Source organism: Apium graveolens, chromosome 6 (genome assembly GCF_009905375.1).
Source record: "Apium graveolens cultivar Ventura chromosome 6, ASM990537v1, whole genome shotgun sequence".
NCBI classification, from domain to species: Eukaryota; Viridiplantae; Streptophyta; class Magnoliopsida; order Apiales; family Apiaceae; genus Apium; species Apium graveolens.
Genome location: NC_133652.1, coordinates 19,355,744 through 19,365,945, shown reverse-complemented (window position 1 = coordinate 19,365,945; position 10,202 = coordinate 19,355,744). Strand labels below are relative to the sequence as shown.

Below are 10,202 nucleotides of genomic sequence, written 5' to 3'. Positions count from 1 at the left end.
TTACTTAACTGTAAATACCGAGAAGTGCTAATCACCGCCAAAATCTATACTATCTATACTTAGTATAATATAATAGCCGGAATATTGATAATTTGGTTCAACGGTTTGGTTCAACATAATTCCCTAATTTTGATTATTACTAAAATAGATAAATAGTGTTATATATCTAATAAACTACTAAATTATTAAACTACTACTAAATATAGTATACTTATCCTACTAAATTACGAATACAACTTAACCTACTATTAAAATATATAAATAATAGTGTTATATATTTGTTAAACTACTAGAAACTAGCATAAAAACCCGTGCAAGGCACGAGTCTCTTCTAAAACACGTAATTTTCGTAATATTTACATATTTATTGACTGCTATGAAAGCGAAGTTATAAAAATTGCTGGAATTTAAAATCAATATATATATATATATATATTTAATAAGTAAAAGCTACATCAAGTTTGAACTTTCACAATATTAGCTCTTTAATGAATCTGAGCCCTATAAAATTTTCAACTTTAAATTAGCAAAAATAAATAAATTCAACTTCACATCTCGAAAACCAGTGGGCACACAGTTCGAGTCATCTTTCAAAGAAATGTCTACAATGAGGCATAAATCATGATCCGTGATGAAGCTAGTTATTGTCTGATTGTATCAGACTGAGTTTGATAGTACATGTTTTTAGTTTTGTTTCATGCTACACCTAGGCAGTTGTAGATATCAAGCACTCCATTAGACTTCATGTTCCACGTCTTTAACAAGCTGAAAAAAATGGCCAAGAACCTTTACATATTAGTAACACTTTGCAATTAAAAAATATTAATCATTCAGCAGAGATAGTATTCAATCCAAACATAGGAGACACTTAGCTATTTTCGTTATTGCACTTATTTTAGATATATTTAACTCAAATAAAGTAAGTTCCATGTGAGGCTAGTTGTACATTTAAAAACGAAGGTTCCCAAATTTTGCACGACCTTTGCAAATGACCTTTTCATTAAAAAAGTTAAATCCTATATAGTATAGAAAAGTGATTTCAGTAAAGTTGTTTCTTACAATTTTTTTAAGTTGATACAATATTACTTTCTAGCCTAAATTGTAAATGACCCCAGCACATATACACATCAATATAAGAAATTAATTTACTTTTCATCAGATTGCAACACAATGATATAGTTACTAAGTAAAACAGTTTGCATTTGTAAGTACTGACCTAACTCCATCACATGTTGGATGAGAGAATAAAAAGTCATTGATGGGACAGTCCAACACGCGGGCTCAAATGATTGACCTTTCTGGTAAAAGGAGTTTCAAGCTCGGCCAAAATCCCCCATAACAGTCTGTAATAAATGATTTGAAGGGGTATTCAATACAAATCAAATTCAAAATGAGTGGTAAATTTTTTGAAATGTACCAGTAAAGGGAATTACTATTATGACTCATTCTATCAGTACCCCCATTGTCTGAAAGGTTCTTAGTGATAAAAGTATCGAGTGTTTGATTATGTTTATTGGTGACCTCAACACGACCTGATAAACCACAATAGTCTTCAATATGGACTGCATGTCCACCTACAGACCATATACACCAGTAGATGAAAGGTACCAATGTCAGTATTTATAAAATGTGTGGACATTTTTAGGATCCATTAGTCCTGCACCCTGTGGTGCCACTGGATCAACTTTTCATCATGTTCCATTCTCGTCACTCTTTTGATATCACTGGATACTTTAAATCAACCCCTATCACACAATTTCCTCCACTCTAGGCTTACCCAGCGGCCCATCTTAATACCACATTCTCGCATGCCACAAATATACATACCTTAATCCATTTTTTCTTTAAGAATGCTTACTATATTCTGGAACCCTAATGGAGGATAATCATTTTCTGAGTCAATGTTGCCTTCTACTTCATGCAAGCCCTAATCACTGATCACAAACATCGGAGGTGTTGTACCAGAAGTGAGAGCTTGAATACCATTTTGCACACCCACCAAACTTAATTCTTGGTAAATTAAATCCCATGTACACCTGCCAAAACAATAATCCATGGTGATCTCTTTTTCTTGAGTTGTTGAAACGCTATAACTAAAACATAACAGCTTTAACTGAACTTTTTATTCTCCTAAACAGATCTGTTAGTACGGCAACATAAGCATACTGACAAAAACATTAAGCTGAGGGTAGTCCACGAATAAAATGATCCGGAAACAAATATGCATAAAAATAAAAGGAAATTAACAAATAAAAAATAAAAAAGCCGCCAATTCTGAAATTAACAGCTATATCATCCAATATAAAATGATAGGTTAAAACAGTACAGTTCAGTCTATTAATACTATAAATGTAAGTGGAGTGCCTGATAAAAATTAGCAACCTATTTTCTATCTTTACAAAATTAGATATGTCCGCCCGTCGTTATTTTAAATCAAAAACACCCTCGCTATTCACAATATATACCAGAAGTGATAGGAATTATGGCCTCGTCTTTCACTTCATAAAGTTATCTTTGAACTCACATTTTACATACGAGCATAAAAGCTGGTTGTGATAATAGATATACGTATTTTAGCACCACCATTAGATTTGCTCTAATGGCCCTTCATCAAACCTGAAAATTGTTACGAAATGTTACACTTCATACATATCAAGGGCCATTTTCGGGTTCTCGACTGATAAGGCAAATGTAGGATTTGGAAATGAATGAGGACGCTAGAGTGTATATTGATATATGGTCTAGATGCAGCATGTTAGCAGCAAATACAACTCAACAACTAAAATGTTAAGCAAATTGACTATTTAAAAGATAACTTTTTGGACATTTCCCACCCCTGAGGACTTGAATAAGTAAACTATATACCTTATGATGATGAAAACAAATGTATATTGATAGAGCCCATATCAATGATAAATTTATTTTTTAATTGATTTTATATTATAGAAGAAGATAGAAAATTGAATAAACTTGTTAGAGAGACACACAAACATTTCTGGGAAACGGATCGGATTGAGTAAGTGAGTGATCAGAATTGAAGGTAAGAAAAGAGACAAAGACTTGAAGAAACCTGAGTACATATGACACTTTGTAACATACAATTTTTACGTATTTACATAACTTTTTCAGACCCACGGATTAACGCAATATTCTAAGATCACCTACTATAAAAATTGCAGAATTAAATAGCTTAATCAAATATTTGAACATGCAAATGATCAATTCTCAACAACGCGAAACCCTTTTTCACATCAAAAATTCCAAAACCTCATTGCAATTTAGCACTCCACGAGTTGAATAATAACGTAGTACTAAATTCTAAATTTGCGGGGATAAAATCACAGGTTCTGGTGAAGAAATTAAATTACAATTAAAATAGATGTTAAGAACTAAAGATTACCAGCAAATTGAGGTGAGGATTCCAAAGTGCAGGTGTATGTGACCGGATATGGAATTCAGAAGGTCAGCCCTACACAAATCAGCAATCAAAAATCAGAATACGATGAGCTGTATGGATGCAACAGATGTTTAGCGAGTATGGGAAATATGTAATATTGCGATAAACAATGCAATTTTAACGATCGTGTACAGTACCAGTCCTACGAATAGACGATTAAATATTACATTCCCGAAAATATATGTTTGTTTTCTAATACGTTCATGGCTTATCCTAAAGTGCACGCATACATCAGCTATCTTTATTCAGAAGTTTTCCTAAATTCTTGATGTCTAATATATATATTTATAAGAACCCAAACAACGAAGGGATTTCTTTTTTCGCGGCAATTTAGGCAAATCTTTTAATAGATCACATTCACACCAGCTCAGAGTGTTAATAAAATAAAAAGGATAATCTCGTTTAAGAAAAGCATAAAAATTATTAAAATTTGTGTCTAAATAAATAGCTTTATATAAGCAACTAAACTAATAATCTAATAATATTATGATGAAATAGTTGACATATATAACATGACAAATTAATAAAACATATCATTGTAGACCAACAGAATTTGATAAAAAAGAAAGCAAAATCCAAACTTATTTTACACGCAGACTGATCAAACTGTGATGCAAATACTCATAGCAGTCATATGCCATTAATTTAGGATGTAATTTGGAATGGTCGACATAAGTGCAGAAATATTTGATACATATCCGATCAGAATTATATTATATGAGCATCTCGTGTTATGATTATTCTATTTTCTTCTGAAACTTTTGTTCCGGGAAAGCTTATGACCTGAAAATAAATGCATTTTAAGGGTTAAAAGATGTGGATTATTTCATTTATCCTCTTAACAGACCTTACAATGTCATAGTTTGATATAGCTGAAATAATTATTTCTAGATACACTGTAAATTGACCAACTTCTAAACTAAAGTTCAAACGCATGCCACATAAATTTGAAAAACACCTCTGAGGCAAAGTAAACTATCTCTAAAAATGAGCAAGAATATTTATCTTAAATTAAGAGTGTTGTTGCTGACTGGACCACAAGAGAAAAGTTTGATATATTTTTAAACGCTCTTCTTGCTCAACTTTTATCTCTGAACTGTGCTATTACCTTAAATTTTTCCTTGGCACAGAGGCTTCAATTAAGACACTTTTTAACAGGTTTTGTACCCTCAGTGACCACTCTTGCCTTTGCTCAAGTAAATGGGTTGTGAAAAAAAGAGAAAATTATCTTCATAGCCTACTATTGCCTTTACGTTGTAGTTCTATGACTAAATGTAAAAAAAGTGTTGCATTTTGGGATAATTTTGCAAACAGAATCATAAGTCTGACTATCTAAATTTCTTTAGTGGATCTGGCCCTCATGAAAATATAATAGAGTTATACTCATTAAATCTCACTTTACTATGTTGTCGTAATTTTCATTTATATAAAAAACATGTCATATGGCTCCAAAACCGTAGGTGATCACAAACACAATATTTACCAATGATAGGTTCATTTATTGAACCGACCCAATGATAACTTAAAATCACCCAATATTACGGTAAAATTTAATGAATTTATTATTTATTCATACATGCAAATGCCAAATTCGAACCCAAGTTACCCAAATATACACACACACACTATATATATATCTGGATGACCATCACAAAATTTCGCATGGAAATAAATTATATATAAAACAAAACATCTATACAAATGCGAACATAGAAAAAATTATATTACATCAGTACAAATGCGAACATCTATTTTGATTGAAAATATAAAAATTGAACAACTATGTTAATATGAAATCAAAATTGAAATTAAGAAAAATCACACCAATGTAATTGGAAAGAAGATTCACATGAATACTGATAATCCAGAAAAGGGAGGATGAAAAAATATATGCATATGCGTGTGTGACATACATAAAACAAAAACTACAGCCATATTGCAAAAAACAGCACCTGGACGGCTGGACGACAGACTCTGAAAATCAATGTACGCAACAACATGAGATTATCTAACAACACAGAAATGAACAGGCTCTAAAAAATGAACCAGAACAGTTTGTGTGAGACTTTTTTGTACTGATCGAAACGCAGCCATGTAAATCTGACAGAGGCAGGGCTATTTGGGTACTTTCACAGGGTTTTCCTGGCCCTTTTTATCCTTGTGTTCATCTATTATATATCGAAAAAGAGATGGGATCTATAATGGAGTATCTATTTCTACACCTTTAGATTTAAAATACAATGGCTACATTTTCTTTTTGTTCAAATGAGAATTATACATAAGGCATGTTTACTTGTTTGTATGCAATGCAATGGACCTTGACTAAACAAGTATGGACACTAAAAAATAACCCTATCTATCATCCAAAACAATTAGCCCATTCCATATCCACAACAATAACAAAAAACCTAAAACCAATTTATCCCTAATTTATTCATTTATAATTAATTGTTGTTTCACGAAGCCAAATCATGTGGCCATATAAACGCGAAAGCTGTACACACGACACAACTCCTTCGAGGACAAGTGAAACCAAGCGGCGGAATAAGAAAAAAGAGGTGTAAATCATACAATTATTACCAGGGGAGAAGGAAGGATTGAGCCACACTCACGCGATCGACCCACGCAATACACATAGAGAGCCCAATTGTCAAGTTCTGATCTCGAAACCCTCGTCCACGAAATCACACATCGATAACGAATGGGCGAAACAACAGGAGTACAATGAAGAAATATAATGGCAAGGGTTCTGACTTCTGACTATGCGAATTAGAATGAGTGGGGAAGTTCCATCGTTCTCTAACGAATAAAATGTCTCAGAATTTTTTTAGAATAAAATGTCTCATTTTATTGCCCTATGTTGGGCTATTAATAATATAATAATAGATAATCTATTTATTCTACTAAATTACGACCACATGTTATTCTATTATTTTTATTATAAATTTATAATCATTATATATTTATATAAATATTTTAAAAATATAAAATAACTGGATAAATAAAAATTTAAAATATTAATGGAAACCCATGCATGGCACGGGATTTATGCTAGTATCAAATAAAATACAGGAATGTGTTTTCAGTTTTTTTAAAAATTAACACATGTCAATGTATCTATCAATCTATCTATTATATTATAGTGAAATAAAATACAAGTTTTATCAAATGTCATTCTTTCCTTAAAAAATGATACTCGTCATTATCTCAATTAATTAATGATATATTTTTAATTTATTTATCATGCTATCATTCGTGAAACTCTTCTTTCTCATCTAACTAATTCTCTCTCTACCTTTTTTTAATTTTATAATCTTTTTCCAATAATATTTTAAAAAATATTAATAAAATCTAAATTTTACCTTAAATACAATTAATTTTATAAATCAATTGACCATCAGTACATAAAATTAAACAACCTACAACTATCTATTTATCTATATTATACTACATATAAATTATGTATACAACTGATATTCCATATTTAAAATTAAACACATTATTGACTACTAACTTATCTATTTTGATATTTAAAATATATAATATTTAATAATAATTAATTAATTTAATATGATTGGGCATCTGCCCGACAAATAATCTAGTACTATAACCTAAAGTAAGAAAAAAAATAAAAAAAATGGAAATAAAAGAAACTAGACAAGTCTTGTCTGTGTCTTATGCAGGACAGATCAGCTGTCCACCTGGGGTTACCAGAGAATAACCAAAGTGAAATTGGGAGGTGCAAAGCCAAAATCGAAACCATGGCCATCCGATTGAAATGGAGAAACCTACGCTTGTAAACTGGAAGACCCAAACACTTGGTCCAACTCGTGTCTGGTGTTTATTAAATTATACTTCAAATATCAAAATTAACCATATTATTTGATTTTTTATTAAAAAAATTAAATAAAATCTCAATATATATTTCTTAAATTTCATGTTATCTAATTTTTAATAACATTTTTCTCCGATTTTAATGTAATCAACATATTGAACCAAACACATAATATTATGGATTATATCGTTATCTCACAATATCTTTACCTATTTTTTATTACAAACTCATGCCGCTTAGAAAAAGTTAACATTTTATATCGTGCAGTGTGTTGAATAGTAGTAATTCTTTGCAAGTTATAATATTAGAAATATATTTTATTTGAAGTGTATATTGTGCAGTTTGTCAAATGGTAGTGATTCTTTGTAAGTTTTAAGTTGGTGATAAAACGCAAGTCTAAACTAAAATTCTTAGAACAAATTACGATTTTATGTTACATGATGGTAAGGATACTCCAACGATTCTTAGTAGGTCTAAAATTTAGATGCAAAATATAATAACTTGGAACATCTGAAGTGACCGCCTCTCAATTCATTTTTCTGGAAAACAACCCAAATAAATTGTAAACTTTTAAATTGGCACTAAATTGACACCAATTTGACATGAGTTATCCATGAGCTACTTATTCTGACGAGTCGTGGGCTTGAGTTATCCTCGAATTTAGTATGGCCACGACGACATCTTTTGTCAGAGGCACGAGCTCGAGTTATCGTTGCATTTAATATGGTCGGAACTGACATCTTCTGTTGGAGGTATTAATTGTCGATAATAATTATGCAATATACATCAATATTCTAATTGCAGATAATTTTTTCACTTTCAATGATCTCATGCCACAGAGTATGTTTTGTGGCAAGTCTCCGAGGCACACATTAGTGCACTTTGGCGATGGAGGGCACTACACGAATATTAATGTTTTTGCCCTAAAGATAATACTATAATATTTTAGTTTAAAACACTTGGATTATTAAAGTTTATATTCTATCGATTATTCTCTTTATAATTTATTATGTCTTAATTTATTGCATATAAATATTAGATTAATAAATATTCTTGAAATATGATATGAATTTTATATCTCTAAGTATGTGACATAGAAATGAGATTACGAGAATAGTATCAATATTCCTAAAGGTCCATAGTCGAGTATTATTATTAAGGGACAATAATAATGCATTAAAACTGATGTGTTTGTTGACGGATGATCACATCTCATTGATCATAGGTATAGTGATACTAAAGTGAAAAAAATAGGCAGATGTAAATGTACATGGTGCTGGACACCGACCTACAGTTATCCTTAAACTTCCGTGCTTGGTGGAGAAGAAGCGAACAGAGGACCAATGTGAGAATTTACATATTTATTGTGTCATAAGTAATTCTCGCTGTGATAATGATGTAGTGGTCCTTAGACTTGAAATTATTATATTTTTATACGAGAATTAATGTATTTGATGACATTAAAAGTTATATTTGACCGGGTAATGATAACAGTGTATTTCAGGTATATTATGAATCGTATGAGAAATGTGAATGATCTAGAAATGATTTAACCCTCCTAATTTTAGGAGTGATATTATTGGCCTATTGTGTGAGCTAGACTATGAAATACGTGATCACGCTCAAATGTTGATTTGATACGATAGTCTACTCATTTATCAAGGAAACCTGAATTATACTATGATGAGAATGACACATTACATGCCTCTAGTTTAATCTATAATATGTGGTTAAAGAGATTATATTACATTGTATATTATTCACGAAAGGTTTAATCGGTAACGATTTAATTATTATTACTTGGGTAGCAATGATGAATTATTAGATGCCGCTCATTTTTTAAGATTTTAAATTATATTTAAAATTTGTTGTCAATGTAATAGTAACCTATAGGGTCACACACAAAAAATGCATGAAGGATTATTTAATTTAAATTGGATTTAAATAAATTAAAGTAATTCAAATTATTTATAATATTAATTAATTTTGACTTAATTAATTTGATAAATAATAATATTCGAAGTTACAAATATTAGTTATAAAATATATTTGTTATATAATTAAGTGAGACTTAATTATAATACAAATAGAAATTTCAAATTAGTAATAACACCTAATACGTTCAGAGTTATAATTCATTTTTTACCCTCTATAAATATCTCTTATGTGGCTGATTTTGTATGCAAGACATTTACTAAAACCCTAACCAACAAGAGAGAAGATAGAGAGAGAGTAAGAAAAACGATTTTGTGATAATACACATTCAATCCTTGCGTTCAAGCATTCGTGTGGATACCGATAGAGCGTATTTAATATTCAGGATATATCGTGTTATTATTTTTATCAATAAATAATTATTATGTGATTATTGTGTGAATTTTGATGAATTATCTGTTAATTGGTATATGTGTTTGGATGTTTATATGTGGTAAAATTTGAGAATTTTAATCTTTATATGTCCAAAATAAAGTATAGATAATTTTGATATTTTTCTATTAATTTATATGTTGTTATATGATTTTATAAAGAATTTATAGATTTAGTAAATTATTTTTCCGAGTAATTATAAATTATTTTGTATAATTAGGAATTGCCCAACTTCAACCGTTTTTACATTTTTGTAACCCGGAAGTCTCGGAAAAACTCCTTTCTAATCTAATTTGATTATTCCGAGTATTTTCCGTATTTTGACTTTTTCGATCCGGAGTACGGTTTTACCTGTGCGGTTCCCAGTACGAATTTTACGATACAACTTTCGTTTCAGTAAATCGATAAAACCCGTATTTTTAAGGAACAAAATATTTTGATTAAACTATTATATTTTCTTCTCGTAATTCGTGTAACCAAAGCGCTGAGACCAAAACTATATTTACAAAAAGTCTGTTTTAGATAATTATCCCAAAATCGATA

The 10,202-nt window shown here is 30.3% G+C and overlaps 1 long non-coding RNA gene across 2 annotated transcripts; it reads right to left on the bottom strand.

Moving 5' to 3' along the window:
• Window positions 1–456: 456 nt before the first annotated feature.
• LOC141663962 (uncharacterized) lies at window positions 457–6,279 on the bottom strand. 2 transcript variants are annotated; one of them, XR_012551762.1, is made up of 5 exons: window positions 6,038–6,279; window positions 3,401–3,469; window positions 1,434–2,036; window positions 1,217–1,343; window positions 457–765 (listed from the first exon to the last, which is right to left on the bottom strand). It is a non-coding gene; the product is annotated as an uncharacterized LOC141663962 (long non-coding RNA). The 2 variants fall into 2 exon arrangements; XR_012551761.1 differs by having other exon boundaries at window positions 458–765; window positions 1,217–2,036.
• Between the last annotated feature and the right edge of the window lie 3,923 nt (window positions 6,280–10,202).